The sequence below is a fragment of the Lissotriton vulgaris genome, chromosome 8 (assembly GCF_964263255.1).
Source record: "Lissotriton vulgaris chromosome 8, aLisVul1.2, whole genome shotgun sequence".
Lineage (NCBI taxonomy): Eukaryota > Metazoa > Chordata > Amphibia > Caudata > Salamandridae > Lissotriton > Lissotriton vulgaris.
Window position 1 is genome coordinate 490,041,668 of NC_141696.1, and position 17,225 is coordinate 490,058,892.

A 17,225-nucleotide genomic window follows, 5' to 3' on the forward strand; every position below is an offset into this window, starting at 1 on the left:
TAATGGTATTTCAAAGTGAATTACGCAAATAGTGAAATTTTAAAAGTTTCGGCGTCTAAAAATGCAGCTAGTGTTCCTATGCAATGCGTTTTCGATCAGCGACAATTGCACACACAGCGAGAATCACACAGTTAGCACAACAATAGTATTCTACCTCCCGACTCAAGCCTCAGGAGGGGTCCAAGATTAATGCAGGTAGCACCAGTGTCAGCGCATTGAATGAATATATGAGCCTATGCACGCTGCTCTCCGTTTGCCCATAGTTTTTTTGCATTTAATTTGTGTTTGTAAGTGTGTTCCCATGTTGTATGAAGGTGCCTTGAGCCGGGGCACTGGGCAACACCGCTACAAATAAAGCGATAAATATAAAAAATTGTATAAACACCAACTATATGTGCAAAAGCAAAACATACCACAGAATAAGCACCGCGAGGAGCTTCGCAGTGATGAAAAGATGCTGGCAGACAGCACCTAGCAGTGTAATCAGATATAGCACTGTGGATTTACCGACATTGGGAGGCTGATGAGCTGAGGGAACCTGCACATATATGAGCCTGTGCGCGCAGCTACCCCCTTGTTTCGCACTTCTTCGTTTGTTACCTTGTGCTCCTAGGTACATTTTCCTATACAGTTTTAAAGTGGTTGGTGACGGGGCACTACCCATAGCATAGTAGCCATAAAAAAGTGATAAATATCAGGAAAAGTGGCTGCCATTGTGTGAGCACAGGAAGGTGGAGAGGTGAGACAGTGGTTTGATAAATTGCTGTGGATTTCCCAACATTAGGAGGCTGGTGAGCCGAACGAGCTTGCATGTGTCTGAGCCTGTGCGCGCTGCCTTTTCCTCCTCCGCAGAAGTTTTAAAGTGATGAAAAACTGCTGGCATAACAAGCATGGCAGAGGAAGATTCAGACGCGCGCCTTGGGATTGGGTCGCATCGTGAGCGGTCTACGTTACAAGCTCATGCGCGCGACCCAATCCAAAGGCGCGCTTCGGAAGCCGCATCCTCCATAGACAATGCTGCGCGCGCCAGAAGCCCTTACCCACAGTGCTACGTCAGAGGCTCGCGCTCCTGCCGGGCTGGTATCGACGACCGGGGCTGGACACGTAGCCGCTCCCTCCTGCCATGATGCCGGATGACACGCTGCTCTCCGACCCCCGGCTGCTGCTTGACTGCTGCTGCCCCAGCTGGACTGGAGCATAAACACGGTGTCCTTCCGGCGAATCGAGGAGGTGGTGGTGAGCGACGAGTGCCGCGACCACCAGCTGGGCAAGGGTGTGTGTGTGCGCGCGCGGGGACGGGGGGCGGGGGTTCTTTATGTGTGTGCGCGCGCGGCGGGGGGGGGGTTCTCTATGTGTGTGTGTGCGTGGCGGCGGGGGGGTTCTGTGTGTTTGTGTGTGCGTGTCTGCTTACAAGGAGCCGTGGGAGACAGGAAGCGCGCGCGACCTGATCCGTTTAAGCGCGCGAGCACATCTCTTGTCTCCCATGGCTCGTTGTAAGCAGAAATGATTGCAATAGAGTCTCGCAGTGACGATCGCTTTGCAATCCGTTCGCAGGTGCGAGACCTAAAAAAAATCACAGGACTGGAAACATGGTGTGGTGTGAAATCAAGAAGTGTAGTTTATTCACCAAGAAAACCAACAACCATTTCCTAGGACGTGTCAGCTGTGAATACTCTGTAAGCTGCAGAACACTCACAACAGATGACATATTACAATTATAACTGAATTTACATAGCGCTTACTACTTCTGATGAGGCGCTGAAGCGCTTTTGGGCAAGTAGCTCGCTACTCCGGAACCCAAAAAGGATTAGTGGTGAATTAGTATAGGGAAATAGGAGTTAATCTGAGCAGGAGACATGTGATTCTGTTAGTTGTATTGAAAAGGATAATGAAGGGATAGAAGAAGGACAAACCTAGAAAGGGTTATTTTGGAGATCACAGTAGTAGAATGAGATGTGGGATGAGTCATAGTGGAGGTTGAGGATATATTGAAAGAGGTATAGGGTGAAGCATAGAGTAGTGCATTATTTACAGTAGGAATAAAGTATTAAATATGTAGGTACATAAGTACATAGAAGGCATACCTGTATAAGAAAGGTAATTTATCAAGATTTAAGTTGTATTTAATGAAATCACTCTTTTAAGCGTAGCTGTACTTTATGCTAATTTATTATGTATATATTGTTCTAAATATTTTTTCCAAAATTTCAATAGTGTAGCAACAGTAGATAAAAGTTATGATAATATTTCCATATTGTGATAGATAAATAAACAGTGAACCGTAAGTATCTAATCAAGTATCATATGAAAACTATTCATTGACCTAAATACAAGTTAAGAATAGAATAATCTATATTTATTTAATCATAAGTAATATGTACATTTATTTAGCATACCTAAAGAATATCTATATATTTAAACAATATGATGATACATATTTATACAAAGAAATACACATATCTAGATACATACATATAATCAAATTACTTGTTTACATACACACAGGAATATGATGTACATTTGTGTTTGAGTATGGTGATTATGCAGGAAAGAGCCAACTCTTAAATTGTCTTCTGGAGATAGGTTAGTTATAGGTGGATCCTATGTATGGGGATAATGAGTTCCATGGTTTGGCTGTGCGAAGGATATGCCACCAATGTTTTTTTAGGTCGAGCAGTGTCTGCTCGAGACCTATTGTTGCCCGTATTTGGGAATGTAGACACGAGAGTGGCACGAGCGCAGATTTGACCTCGTGGGCGCGCACAGCGCCGTGCCCCTCTCGTGCCTCATATTCCCGTGCGCACACAGCCAGCCCCCACACCCCTGCACACAGACCACACAGGCACATGTACACGCGCTGCCGCCCCCCCCACCACACACACACATACAGACACGCACGCATACACACGCCGCCGCCCCCTACCCCCCCTGCACGCACACAGACACACACCCCCGCCACATGCATCGGGAGCAGGGCTCGACAAATGTACTCGCCCGCTCGCAAATGCGAGTCAATTTCTTTCAGGGCGAGACAGTTTTCATGCCTACTCGACCGGCCTGGCGGGTGAGCTTTGTCGCTGTGCTAAAGTGCAGTGCCGGTAGAAGTCTTTAGAGGGCAGCTGGGTGAAATGTTCAGAACTGCCGTGACAAAATGCGGGAAAAGCAAAGGTGTTGATTGGCTGATTGCAACGCGGGCTCGGTCGGCTAAGGCCTAGTTGCAATCAGCCAATCAGATGGTTGCTAATCTCCGCACAGTAAAGTTTACAGACTTCTCATTGGCTGATTACAGCCACAGCAGGATAAGCGTGTAAACTGCTTTTGCCAACCCCTGTTCCCAATACACTTGACCGGAGGCAGGCCATGAACAACACTAGTGCCCTAGCGAAGCAGAAGTTCTCCTCCTGCACCTTGGGTGTAATCACCATGATCCTCGGATCCCTGCGAGTGGAGCTCTGCCCGTGATGTAAGCCTGCGCCTGCCGAGGATGGCTCGATCTCTCTGCGGGGGACCCTAAGGTAGGTGCAATTGGATGGGAACACCGCCGCGGGTCAGGGGCTCTAGCCTTGATTGTTGGGTAGGGTGGCTTTGAAGGGGATTGACGCCCAGCAGGGGCTATTGTTACGCTTGTTCTCGTTTCAGACTTCAAGTCTTCTATCCGGGAAAAGCACAAACCTAGTTGACTAGAAATTAGGCATTGAACATAATTATAATTAACGGGTGCAACACATTAGCACTGCGAACTGTCTATGATTAGAAAGTTGATAGTGCTCAGAGCACCACAGCTAGATGAGGCACATGAGAAAGGTTTGAGATTTCGAAACTGCACAGAGGGTGGCATAGGCGGCCGGAGGGCACTTACTGGACACGCCTCGTCAATGGTAGCAAGGTGCTAACAAGCTGCCTGCGGTGCCCATCAAGGCGCCAGATGTCAGCGAGGGAAATTTTGTGTTTGATGCTCACAGCTTAGAAGTTGGATTACCCAGCTCTACAAGGCGGATGCAGTCAGAGGTGCACCGACGGGATGCAGAGGGTAAACAGCGCCCCACGATTCCCTTTGTTCTTTTAATTACAAAAATATTTAGCTGCATAATACGATCTATAGTAAGGAAGGAGTGAATGGGTGGGTTGGCAAAAATAAAAGTGGTATGAATGTATGGAGGCTGTAAAAAAGTGGACAAGAACGAAAATATATGTCCACTCCAAATTGTACAACCAATCACGTTAAACGCAATCTTTTTATTTCCCTGGGTAATTTGCAATTAACTGTATATAAAGCACCGCCGTAAACAAGGAGGACCTGGCTGGCGCCGACTTCATTAAGTTGAAAGGCCAGGACGAGGAGCCCACCAGGAAGTAAAACAGATGTATGGGCAGATTGTAATCACAGTCTATGGTGTGAAATAGCACTGAAAGGCTTCACCGTCGCTTGACAGACCGGTTCCCACGTCAGGAACCTGGAAAGGAGAGTGATGGAAAATACTGATATCATGTCATGAGCAAGCAGGGCAGTATTGTTTATGTGGCCCTAGTTGTGCTTACACAACGTGCCTGATCTGATAGCTGGGACATAAAATACAAATGCAAGACCCCGTAAAAACATTCCAGTCATACAGTTACAGGTATGGTGCGATCTGCCCCCTTTTCCTAGGCTGTGCTCTAATATGTTTAAGGTACAGCAGTGTACCGAGTACAGGGAAGAGTGTTTATCCAGGGCCGTACTCTAATATGTTTAAAGTACAGCGGTGAACCAGAGTACTGCTAAGAGTTTGTTTTTTTATAGATTCATATAGTGCTTACTCGACCTGAAGGTATTGGAGTGCTTTACAGGAGCACCAGTTACACTACACAAGGACACACTAATTTTTGTTAGGCACAGGGAGATTAAGTGAGCCACCAGAGCCATACTCTAGTATGTTCAAGGTACAGTGGTGAACCTGAGTTTGGCTAAGAATATTCATCCAGGGCCACGCTCTAGTGTGTGTAATGTACAGTAGTGTACCCGAGTACTGCTAAGAGTGTTTATCAAAGGCCGTGCTCGTAACTTTCAAAACATTGCAGTGAGAATAGTAATGAGGCAAAATAATTTGATCATGTCTTACTGGTCATAGAACAACTGTGCTGCAAATGTTTTGAAGAAAATTTGTATGTAACCAATTTTTGGGTCGAGGGCATTGATGTTAGGTCGAGTAGAAAATTCTATTCACTAGACCTGCAGGTCAAGTACGATTTTTAAGATTTGTCGAGCCCTGGGGAGATCTGCCATACCCCCGAATCTCGGTACTTACTAGTTAGGCGCCGGAGCAGTCAGCGGAATCACCACCTCTTCCTCCTCGTACTCCGGCCCGTCTAGAGTCAGGCTCCTCTGCAGCTCCGGAGGCTCTGGGTGGAGGAGGCAGTGGTGGGAGGGCGGGCCCGGCTTCAGGGGAAGGACCGAGAGTGGCTGCAAAACCGGCAGCTTCCCCCAGACCGGGGGCGCATCCCCGCCAGCCTCCGCCAACATCGCAGGGAGCGGCGGTTGCAGGCCCCCAGCGTAGGAAACAGGCCCCCGCGGTGTGCACACTGGGAAGAGCAAAAGGGGACGAGACCCACGGCGCGCGACAGGGCACAGGGAGGCGGTGCGCGCCAGGCCTCCGTCGCTGCCTGGAACGTGTGCGCGTGCTGCCCAGCCTGTCGCGAGAACGCCTCCTTCTGGCTACTAGCGTGTCCCAGCCGCCGCGGTCACAGAGCAAAAGTGGTGGCAGCATCTTTTCAGAAGTGAGTACTAGGCACACACATACTCTCGCGCTTTAGCTCATGAGTTTGTAAAAGGACATCTTGAAGCAGAATCTACCGAGCATATGTTTATACTTAACACTCAAACGCAAATACATTGTGACTGGCATGGAATTCTGAAGTTTTATTTGACATACCTGGGGACCAGGCTGCAGTATTACGGCACTAGGCAAGAACTCCAGCGGCGGCCACCCACGAGTTTGCCGGGGGTTGGTAGCTTTGTAGTAAGTGTTCATTATCACGCTGGGACCCCCGGCAGCAGCGCAGCACAACACAGTCGGAGCTGCAGCAGAGTTGGGCTCCCGGCTGCGTGCTCTGGCTTCAAAAGTTTAAACTATGCCCGCCCTAGCTCTCCCACAGCCTATATGTGCACGGGATTCACAGACAACGTGTGTCTTGGCAGGATGACTCGACAGTATTGATTTGGGAATAACTTACTCAACTCACAAAGGCTTCCTGAGCAAATATGCTGCAGCTCCGGGATCACGCGACGTAGGAATGTTTTTACAGTGGCCGCAATGACTCGTCCATCGGCGGCAAACCGCGCCACCCGAGCATGATTCTTCAGGCCCTCAGTCCAGTCCCCGTGGTATCATGATGTTGATTAATTTTAAATTTGACCCATGACTCCAGTCGAGGCCCCGGCCCCGCTCAGCTTCTGACCGACCTTGCCTGTTCCAGGTCTCGTGAGGTCACATCCGATCACCTGCCCCCCACGCGGGGCCACAGCCTGTAATGCAAAGACTGCTAGGGTCAGGCCCCGCCCGGGTCTCCGTAATTGGGCAGTCAAGAGGCAGTGACTCACTGTACTACCGCTCCACCGGCAGGAATGTTAATGCTAACTTTTATTTAACTATTAATTATTGTAAAAAATAAAAGCCATTGTTCTTTATAATATCAATACATCTAAGTCATGTAAATACAACACACATTGCATTACAAATGCTAAAGATGTCACATTTGCAAAAGTTAAAACTATTGGCATTATAAATAACAAAGCTATTCATTTCGCTATTCTCAAAACCAACACATAAATAAAAAATTTGTCATTTACAATACTAATAGCTCAAACTTTCCTAATGCGAGACCTATTGCATTGTAAATGCTTGTTCTTGTACAGTAAAGATTTTGAGGTGAGGTGCCGATCTGGAGCAGAGGTTCCTTTGTTGTTGTTCTTCTTCTTTATTGCTTTATTTGATTTTTGTTTAAAATCATAAAAGCGTACAGTTAAAAAATACAATCATAATTAAAAAGAAACATACATATGAAGTCACAAATTATCTGCATGTTAAAAAATTAAAAACATTTGCTCACCCTGTACATATGGCTATCTTAGAAATAACATACTTTACAGGATTCGTGATAACAGTTCTTACAGTACATCAAAAAGAGAGGTAATAGGGGTTGCAGTACTTAAGATTGTTATACGGTAGATCAAAACTGTTAAGCGCGGGGATACTACGGCACTGTGGTACGCAAACTCCTCTACCCATCCTGGTATTATCCTCAGCCGTTGGTCTAGGGGATGAGATGTATGAGGTACTTGGGTAGAAATCGTGGAGGTCCCAGGTAGATATGGGACCATCACCTTCTTTGGGAGGCCAAGTTTGGAGGTATGGAACAATATGTCTACTCCTAAATCTTATTAGTACCAAGTCACCAGTGATGTCTTTTGGGAGGGGACCTAACCAGCCCACTCTCCTCACACTCATGATCCTTCCGTCAAGATCATGGGACAGGGGTCTATTTTTTGATAGCCAAAATTTGACCTTATTTAACAGGTCATGTTGTCTCTCTATTGTTCCCTGTTTGAGTTGCGGAAGTCCTGAGAGGACGCACAGAAATGGAGCGGCCTCTGGAGGTAGATGAATTCGAGAAACCCTATTACGGTCTACTCTGGTAACAGTATTATGCACTATAGTGGGTTTAAGAGGGGCTTTAGGAACATTTGGGGGCAAAGAGGAGGAAACTATTACTTGGGTTTGGGTAGCCTTGTTTTGTGTGGTTGGTTTAGATACGTTCAGGGGGGCAATTGACGTGGGACGATTAAATATTGTAACTTTGGTAGAAGGTAACGAACTAAGTTTAATTGTTTCCTAAATACCTGTCAGTCTATCCCCCAAGGTGTTAATTTTGTCAATCAGGGGGTATATAATGGATTTGATCAGTTGTTCGATCATAGACAATAAAGACAACTGGGAGGTGGGTGCTAGATCGTCTGATTTATTCGCCCCCTTTGGATTTGGGGGGGAATTGTTATAAGACAAAGTTGGACTTGGGGGCCCATTTTGTAATTTTTGTATTTTAGGTTGACTCCCATTATATTTGTCCCGGTCATGCTTCCTTTTGGCAGATGTAGCCCAAGCAGGTACTATACTTTGAGTATTGGCTTTTGTGAAAATAGAGAAGGGTTCCAGCACACTCTCGTTAGGGGTTGACGGATTAATGTTGTTTGGCGGGGAGGGTAGTCCTGCTGGGGCATACCTAGTCTTACATAGACTGTTTAGTTCCTCCAACAATGAGAGGCAACACCCTGGTTGCCTCTCATTGGTTATTTGTGAAGGGGATTGATTACTGGCGAGGCTGGCTATAGACTGGTAGGACATTTTTTCAATATCTCTGCGCGTAGATAACAGAGTACTATTTGTGTTCGTGTCAATCGTCATAGGGCAGGAATCCGACCAGAGAGCTGTTTTAGTGGTAACCCCCTTACGAATCATAGTAAGAAATGAAGGTAATAAGGTCAATAAAGCTTATAAGGCAGGAGCTACTGTCCAGGGCAAAAAAAAAAGTCAAACGGTAGCTTTACCTCCTCATGAAAAGCCAAGGGGGGTGCCCATCCCGTCCTCCTCAGGGCCACAGAGGGCCCGCCCTTTGCCCGGGCTTAGCCCGGCTCGTCCCGCGCGCGTCCTGGCGGGACGAAGGAGCAGGAGAGTCTTTATGCGCCTCCTGGCGCGTGTGCAATGCGTGATCTGCTCCTGGGGCTTGCAGTCAGGCAGGCAGTGTGATCCGGGGCGCTGGACCGGCGGAGCAAAGCCCGGCCGGTCAGTGAGGGCGGAGGGCAGAGCTAAGCCCGGCCGCAAGGGAAGGAAACAGCACAACAACGGACACCAAGTGACTCTGCAGCAGGCGAGTCTTTATGCGCCTCCTGGCGCGTGTGTAATGCGTGATCTGCCCCTGTGGCTCCTGGGGCTTGCAGTCAGTCAGGCAGTGTGATCCGGGGCGCTGGACCGGCGGAGCAAAGCCCGGCCGGTCAGTGAGGGCGGGGGGCGTAGCTAAGCCCGGCCACAAGGGAAGTAAACAGTACAACAACGGACACCAAGTGACTCTGCAGCAGGCGAGTCTTTATGCGCCTCCTGGCGCGTGTGCAATGCGTGATCTGCCCCTGTGGCTCCTGGGGCTTGCAGTCAGGCAGGCAGTGTGATCCGGGGCGCTGGACCGGCGGAGCAAAGCCCGGCCGGTCAGTGAGGGCGGGGGGCGGAGCTAAGCCCGGCCGCGAGGGAAGGAAACAGCACAACAACGGACATTGTTAAATGTGTTTGGTGATTTTATTCCTGGTGAAAAGTGGTCCTGTTCCATGTATTGCTTTGTGGGTGATACAAAGCAGCTTGAATATGGATCTTCAGGCAACCGGTAAACAATGAACATAACATTATACAACACAGAGTTCAGTCCTGCCAAGCATTACGCATCAGGTGTGACACTCACGCTTTACAGTGCGGTGTTCCGCATCACCGCACTGAAAAGCATTGTCACGCATTTTGCCAACTCGCGCTACCGGTGGCATCTGCGCACGGCTGTGCTGCCCGAGAGATGTGCTGCCAGTGCCAGCAGCTTCTGGGCTCTAGTTCATAAATAGTTAATAACCATCTGCTCTCAGCTCTGGTGGCTGAGAGCCTAGGCTACAATGTAACAATCGTGCATGCGCCCGCCGCGGCTCAGTGGGACACACACTCACTGCTGCCAATAATTACGGGTTGCGGGCCGCCCTCTCAGCAGTCAATGCTCCTGGCTCACAGCCAGGCATTCATCTGCAATCATGGGCAGTGTTGTTCGCACCGGCCCGTGGTGGTAAATTTAAACCAATCCAATGGACACCCAGTGATCGCAAAACCCAGCCTCAGCCATTAAGCACACGTGGCGGCCGCTGGTGCCCACTGTATCGCAGCTGCTGCGTCTGCTGAGTCAGTGCATGTTTGCTGACGGAGTGCAGTGAGACATTGAGGCCAGGAGTCTGAGGAAGCGCCGACAGCCCATAAACAGAATGTCTGGCCTCGCAAGTGTCACATTTGAGACCGTGTCAGCCAAGTGCCAATCATCTGCAAATTTACATTTTTGCGGCAGCGTGTTTCAGCTGCTGGTTACTTACTGCCAGCTTAATTCTGCTCTGGCTCGAGGCTGCAGCCTGGGGGCTTTGACCTTCAGAGTGTACCGCAGTCTGAGGCTGTCTTGCCCAAACTCAATGCCCTGAGGTTGCGTGCTAGTGGTTTGGTGGCGACTTGTGGGAACGCTGGCTCAGAGGTATGTGAGTGCACATTTAGATAACCATGCGTGTGTATTGTGGTACAGGTGATGTCAGAATTTCAGGTGCATGTTCATAAGATATTGAGTGGGTGGGTGCACTGCAGGTTTCATGGTATTCTCACATGCCGCGATGCCAGGAGCATGGGTGCACATTCGTCAATAAACTCAGATGTGTAGAGGTTGATGCACAGATTGTTGTCTGTGACTGCATATACATTGAAGAATGTAAATTCAGTGCGTTTCAGGTGAAGGAGTGCAGACCGTGAGCCTATCGCCACAAGCTCTATGCACATAGTATTGACTGGCAATTGACTCCTCAGCGAGTACACCTTAATTTTCAGCATATACTATTCACTCCCTCGGTCAGAGATACAAAGTGACCCCCCCAAAGTTAGCTCATTACAAAATAAGGAGTATGCAGTACGCCGATGATATCGTTCTTTGCAGGCAGACCCCTTTGGGTCTACAACGTTCCATCACAAGGTTGCACGAATACATCAGTATGCATGGGTTGCAATTTAATTACAAAAAACGAAAGTCGTCGGTTTTGCATCACGGCCAGGGAGGCAAACATTCAAATGGCACACTGCAGGAAACATCATAGAGCAAAGCCCCTCTTATAAGTAAAGTACCTGGGTGTACTGGTCGATTCAAGATGGACATTAAAAGACCACCGACTGCATAGAAAAGCTCAGGCCAACAAACTACGGTTCCCTCTAAACTTATTAAAAACAAAATTGAAATGTCCATCCAATTTATACCTGTTGAAGGTGATCGCGGCAAAGTTTCTACCATCCCTTACGTACAGTTCTGATTTATTCAGAGGCAAAGATGCAAACTTCCTGAACCTACAACAGTCAGAACTGTTCAAATACATCTTCAGATTCCGAAGTTTGCATCACAAGCGCAAGTACGTCTTGAATTTGGGTTATTAAATCAGCACCCAGTCAGTCAAGCTGCTACACTAAAAATTTGCTGGAAATTAAGAGCAGCACAAGAGGACACGCTGATGGGTCTCTGTTGGACCGAAATAAACAATCAAACAAAAGCAAAAAATGCATGGAAAACAGCATTTGAAGAAGCATTGATAAATCTCAACATGCAAGAGGCATGGAACATCAATTACACCTTTGCGGCCTTTAAAAAAGAAGTCAACAGCGCGGCAAAACATAAATCCTGGATTGCAGATAAAGCCGCACTTGCAAAGCAAAATCATGGCTGGATGGTACTGGTCACGTACGAGAGATGTGCCCCGCAACCATACTTAGTCAACCACATAACAGCATCCATACAACAAATGCTTCTACGAATACGGCTGGGAACTTACATTTAAAAAGACCAGATCCCTGCATGGAAGCAAACTTGGCCGACATCACTCTACAGACTCTGCGGTCGTTCAGAAGAAACTTTAATTCACATTTTGTTCATTTGCCCATCCCTGATTAACCTGAGACCTTACTATCTATTTCATATATTTCGTTTATTTCAAAATCAGAACATGTCGGGCGGAAGTCATGTTAGCATTGAACAGTCAACAGCTTCAGACAGCTTGTAGGGCCACCAGATTCCCCCAGAAAGCGAGCCTTCTAATACTAAAAACTGAAAAAACGGTGACCAACGGCACAAAACCTAAGGCCTGAAGGGTTACAAAAGGCATCATCAAGCTCTTGAAGTCATCAGCAAGCTGCAGAAGCTCAGCCTGATGATTTGAGGAGGACTTGAAAATGAGTATCTGATGACTTTAGTAGGTGTCATTATTCGTGATGATTTAAGGATGACTTGGAAATTAGTATCTGCTGACTTCAGAAGGTGTCATTATTCCTGATGATCTGAGGATGACTTGTAAATGACTCTCCGATAACTTTACAAGATGACATTGTTCCTGGTGACTTTGGGGTGCTTTGAAAATAAGCATCTGAATACTTCAAAGGTACTATTGTGTTTTCAATAAGATGTTTTTGCGTCTGGTGATTTTAACAGGAATTGCTTATCTATTTAAAGAGCACGTCCACCACTTTGGTTTCAGTTTTCCAGAAAAATGCAAACTGTTGGATAATTGCACAATGAATTGCAGATAAACGTCTGACCTCCTGCAGCTGGGAGCCCCAAAACCCAAACACACCCTGAACCCCCAAATTAACCCTTGCACCCCAAAACCCAAACACACCCTGAACCCCAATATTAACCCTTGCACCCCAAAACCCAAACACACCCTAAACCCTAAAATTAACCCTGGCACCCCAAAACCCAAACACACCCTGAACCCCCAAATTAACCCTATCACCCCAAAACCCAAACTCACCATAAACCCTAAAATTAACCCTGGCACCACAAAACCCAAACACACCCTGAACCCTAAAATTAACCCTGGCACTCCAAAACCCAAACACACCCTGAACCCCAATATTAACCCTATCACCCCAAAACCCAAACTCACCCTGAACCCTAAAATTAACCCTGGCACCCCAAAACCCAAACACACCCTGAACCCCCAAATTAACCATTGCACCCCAAAACCCAAACACCCTGAACCCCAATATTAACCCTTGCACCCCAAAACCCAAATACACCCTAAACCCTAAAATTAAACCTGGCACCCCAAAACCCAAATACACCCTGAACCCCCTAATTAACCCTTACACCCCAAAACCCAAACACACCCTGAACCCCAATATTAACCCTTGCACCCCAAAACCCAAACTCACCCTAAACCCTACAATTAACCCTGGCACCCACACCCTGAACCCCCAAATTAACCCTTGCATGCCAAAACCCAAACACACCCTAAACCCTAAAATTAACCCTGGCACCCCAAAACACAAACACACCCTAAACCCTAAAATTAGCCCTTGCACCCCAAAACCCAAACACACTCTGAACCCCCAAATTAACCCTTGCACCCCAAACACACCCTAACCCCTAAAATTAACCATGGCACCCCAAAACCCAAACACACCCTGAACCCCCAAATTAACCCTCGCACCCCAAAACCCAAACACACCCTGAACCCCCAAATTAACCCTTGCACCCAAACACACCCTAAACCCTAAAATTAAACCTGGCACCCCAAAACCCAGACACACCCTGAACCCCCAAATTAACCCTTGCACCCCAAAACCCAAACACACCCTAAACCCTAAAATTAACCCTGGCACCCCCAGGGATGTGGAATTCCTATAGCCCGACGCCCAGGACATATTGTTTGGGGTCAAGGGCAACAAGATTTAACCCCTTCCACGCTGATGACGAGCTGGGCTTGTCATGGCGTAGCCTCCTCGCACGCTGATGACGAGCCCAGCTCGTCACGTAACATGCGTTTTTAAAAATCTCAGCGCCGTAGCGGAATTCCACTAGCACGCATGAGGTTAAAGTGTATTTTGTCCTTGGGACAAGTAGGCCCAACCTCCTGCAGCACAAACCCTTTGGCTGCCAGTTTGCAGTACCACATTAAGGATCAGGGAAGGGTACTGCCTGTCGTTTAGTTAATATTTGCGTGCATGTGTTAATGCTGTTCAAACTTGTATTCATGGTTCCTTAATTGAAAGCCTTTATTATTAGGGAGAGCGCTCTAAGTAAATTATGTTATGATTGCACTACTGACAGTGGTTCCAGTATGAAAATGTGTACACACGGTTTCAAAGTTTAGCAACATGAGGCTATGCATGATGCTCACATAATGCTCTCCGATTAGATGCATATATTTGCAGAAGCTTGAAATCAAGATTAATGTTTCTTTGCTTTTAATATAAATTATTCTTAAAAAATTAAAGTAGGGAAATAACATTTTGCTAAACTACTGTAAAATTTCAGGTACTATTTCTTTGCAGCATCATTTAGTAAAATGTGTTGATGCATGCTAGTATTTCCCAAAAATATTCATATTGTAAAATTTGTGTAATCAGTTTCAATAAGATTATGGGAAACAAAAATAAACAAGCCTTGGCAAAGCCAGTAGGTCTGACATTGGTGGGCAGCTTTTTAGTTTTGGTAATGTGTGACTTGTTTTGGCATGGCTTTTGTAAAACCTTATTGATGTGAGAGCTGCCGAGCCCTCACCATTATAACAAACATTGGCAAACGCAAAAATTGTTTTTGGTCTCAAAGAGCACACATTGCCACATTAGTTAATGGTACTGAACAAAACTACTTTGTGTACCGATATGCTCCTTGTGAAAGAGCAAAATGCTGTCACACACAGTGAAGCCAGCCGATTCAGAGAGAGAGAATTTTAATGAACACAAAAGGTCATGGTTAACGCCAGACCAAATTAGGGGCCCAAATATTAAATTCTCAAAAGTGCACCTTTGGTATATGGCTTTCGTGAATTCAAAAGAATTTACATTAGCAGGGCAAGAAATTGTACTTCTACAAAATATTTGTGAACTGCATTTTAGCATGAGCAAATATGCATGTGTACATTTGCTCATGTGAAAACCTGGATGTTTGAAAGTTCATTTTCCTGCCAACTACTTTTTTCCCAACTCTGAAAGAAGGTTTACGTATGCCACTCTCAGGAGTAAATTTCCAACATTTCTCAGGATGGGAAAGATTAGAGAAGATTTGTTGAAAACCCTAAAACATGCAAGTTAGTAGGTTTGCAGACTCAATTGGGCATTCCAAGCCTGGAACTACTGCTTACCACCATCTTCAGTCCCAGTATGTGGAGCTGCGGAAACGTGGCAAGATAAAATGATTACTAGTATTCAAACGCTACTATGGGATATGCCCTGGCATAATCAGAGAGGCTATATAAGAGCTCTTATATAATGAGATTGCTGCCATAATTTGTGGAAGCACTACATGGCACCAAAGGGACAAGTGGATTTTATTACAGGACAAGTAGATTTATGAAGCAACCTGCCCCATGGACAAGTAGATATTGTAATAAATTCCACACCTCTGCACCCCAAAACCCAAACACACCCTGAACCCCCAAATTAACCCTTGCACCCCAAAACCCAAACACACCCTGATCCCCAATATAAAATTAACCCTGGCACCCCAAAACCCAAACACACCCTGGACCCCCAAATTAACCCTTGCACCCCAAACCCACCCTAAACCCTAAAATTAACCCTGGCACCCCAAAACCCAAACACACCCTGAACCCCCAAACCCACCCTAAAATTAACCCTGGCACCCCAAAACCCAAACACACCCTGAAGCCCCAAATTAACCCTTGCACACCAAACACAAACACACCCTAAACCCTAATATTAACCATTGTACCCTAACACACAAACACACCCTAAACCCTAAAATTAACCCTCGCACCCCAAACCCAAACATGCTCTAAACCTTTAAATTACACCTGGCCCCCCAAAACACAAACCCACCCTCAACCCTAAAATGACCATGTACGCCCTAAAATCCAAAAGCCCTACAAACCCCCCCAAACTGTTTATGAATGCAGAACGCCAGGAGGCGCTGCTGTGATTGCAAATGATACTTTCTATACCCCCAGGCTGCACTTCCTTCATAGAGTATTTCCATAAACACATAGGGGCAGATTTACAAGCCCCTTGCGCCACTTTTGCATCACTTTTAACATGGCAAAAGTGGCGCAAGGTTCTTGTAAATCTGCCTCATAGTTTAGTGGAATCCAATTGTTAGACTCATTAAACAACTGCGGACAGACCTTCTCATGGCCCGAGGATAGGTCTTGCAAAGGAAAACAAGTTTTGTCGTCATGGTGACTGCCGAATTCACTCCATCACAATACTAAAATACATTTTTAAAAAGCACAGCTTCCTCGAACACAATGCCAAAAAATCACCTACTGTATACCAACAGTCTGCCGGCTGGCTGGGACTCGAACCGCAGGTCCTCAATAGAGAGCAGCTCTCTCACTTTTGCATATACCTGAAGCCGGAGGATTCCTCTTGCAAAAGCCTACGCACATCCGGGAGCGCCGGAAGTGACGTCATTGTTCTGCGGCAAGATCGAAGACCGCCGTGAGTGCAATGGAAAAGGGACAGATGGATTGGCATCGGTCTCTTTATTTTTCCAACTCCACTTCCTTCATCGATTCCAGCGTATACTCAGTTAAGTGCTTCAGCTGCTACCAAGGGGTAGATGTTAGTCCATCGGGGCAAGCTCCACGCTATATCTGCACGCGCCCATCCTGGGTCAGAGCCCCATGCATAGCGCTGCCTTTCTTTAAAAAGAGCAGCATCGATCCTCCGCTCTCGGTCCCAGCTGCTCAATTTCCGTCCCAGACCAGCTTCCTCATTTTTCGGAAAGCACGAGTTTTCTTTAAGGGGCCAAATTCAGACGCAGCTCCCTGCATGTGTGTGCTTTGTGCGTGTTATAATGAATACCTGTGTTGCAATGTGTGTGCATTATGTGTGTGTTGTGGTTCTGGTTGTTTAAAGTCTCACTACTTTCTTATTGGTTGCTAGGCACGCGCACATCTAGAATGTCAAGCAGGTATAAGAATGACGTCAGAGACGGTATCCGGCATTTTCACCCTGACTATGTGTAGCCACCACTCCGTGCACAGGCTCTTTTACCATACAAATAAAGTTTCATAAATTCATTCCTTTCTTCTGGAGTTTCTTCATTTCAGTTTCACTACAGTGTGTTTGATGTTTGTCTGTATCAGCCTGCCTGCTTGTTTAATATGCACCTTTTGTGTTTGAGCATGTGTATTTTTGAGTATGTGTGACGTAGTGCGTGCCTGTGTAAGTTGTGGAAAATTACAAAAAGCCTAAAAAATGTGTTTTACAGCAAGTTCTTCAACGTAAGGAAAAATAAATCACTGCCCGAATATTGTAGGTCCCGTGTTGGTTCCAAGTGCACCTGCGTGTATTCTAGATTCTCGACCAAATGGAACAGTTTTCGATCTACTGAAAAGTTGTCAATCAAAGAAGGCTAAACGCATTTATGTGAATACTGTATATTGTTGAGCATTACTTGTGTCCTTGCAA

General features: G+C 46.5%; 1 protein-coding gene across 3 annotated transcripts in view; it reads right to left on the minus strand.

Moving 5' to 3' along the window:
- Positions 1–16,583, minus strand: part of PCID2 (PCI domain containing 2) — a 321,918-nt gene extending 305,335 nt beyond the window's left edge. Inside the window, exon 1 of one of the 3 annotated variants that reach the window (XM_086934305.1) lies at positions 16,077–16,583. The gene's annotated coding sequence lies outside the window, so the exon portion shown is untranslated. Of the gene's footprint in view, positions 1–16,072 lie in introns of all 3 variants that reach the window. The other 2 variants (XM_086934306.1, XM_086934304.1) reach the window with 2 other exon arrangements.
- Between the last annotated feature and the right edge of the window lie 642 nt (positions 16,584–17,225).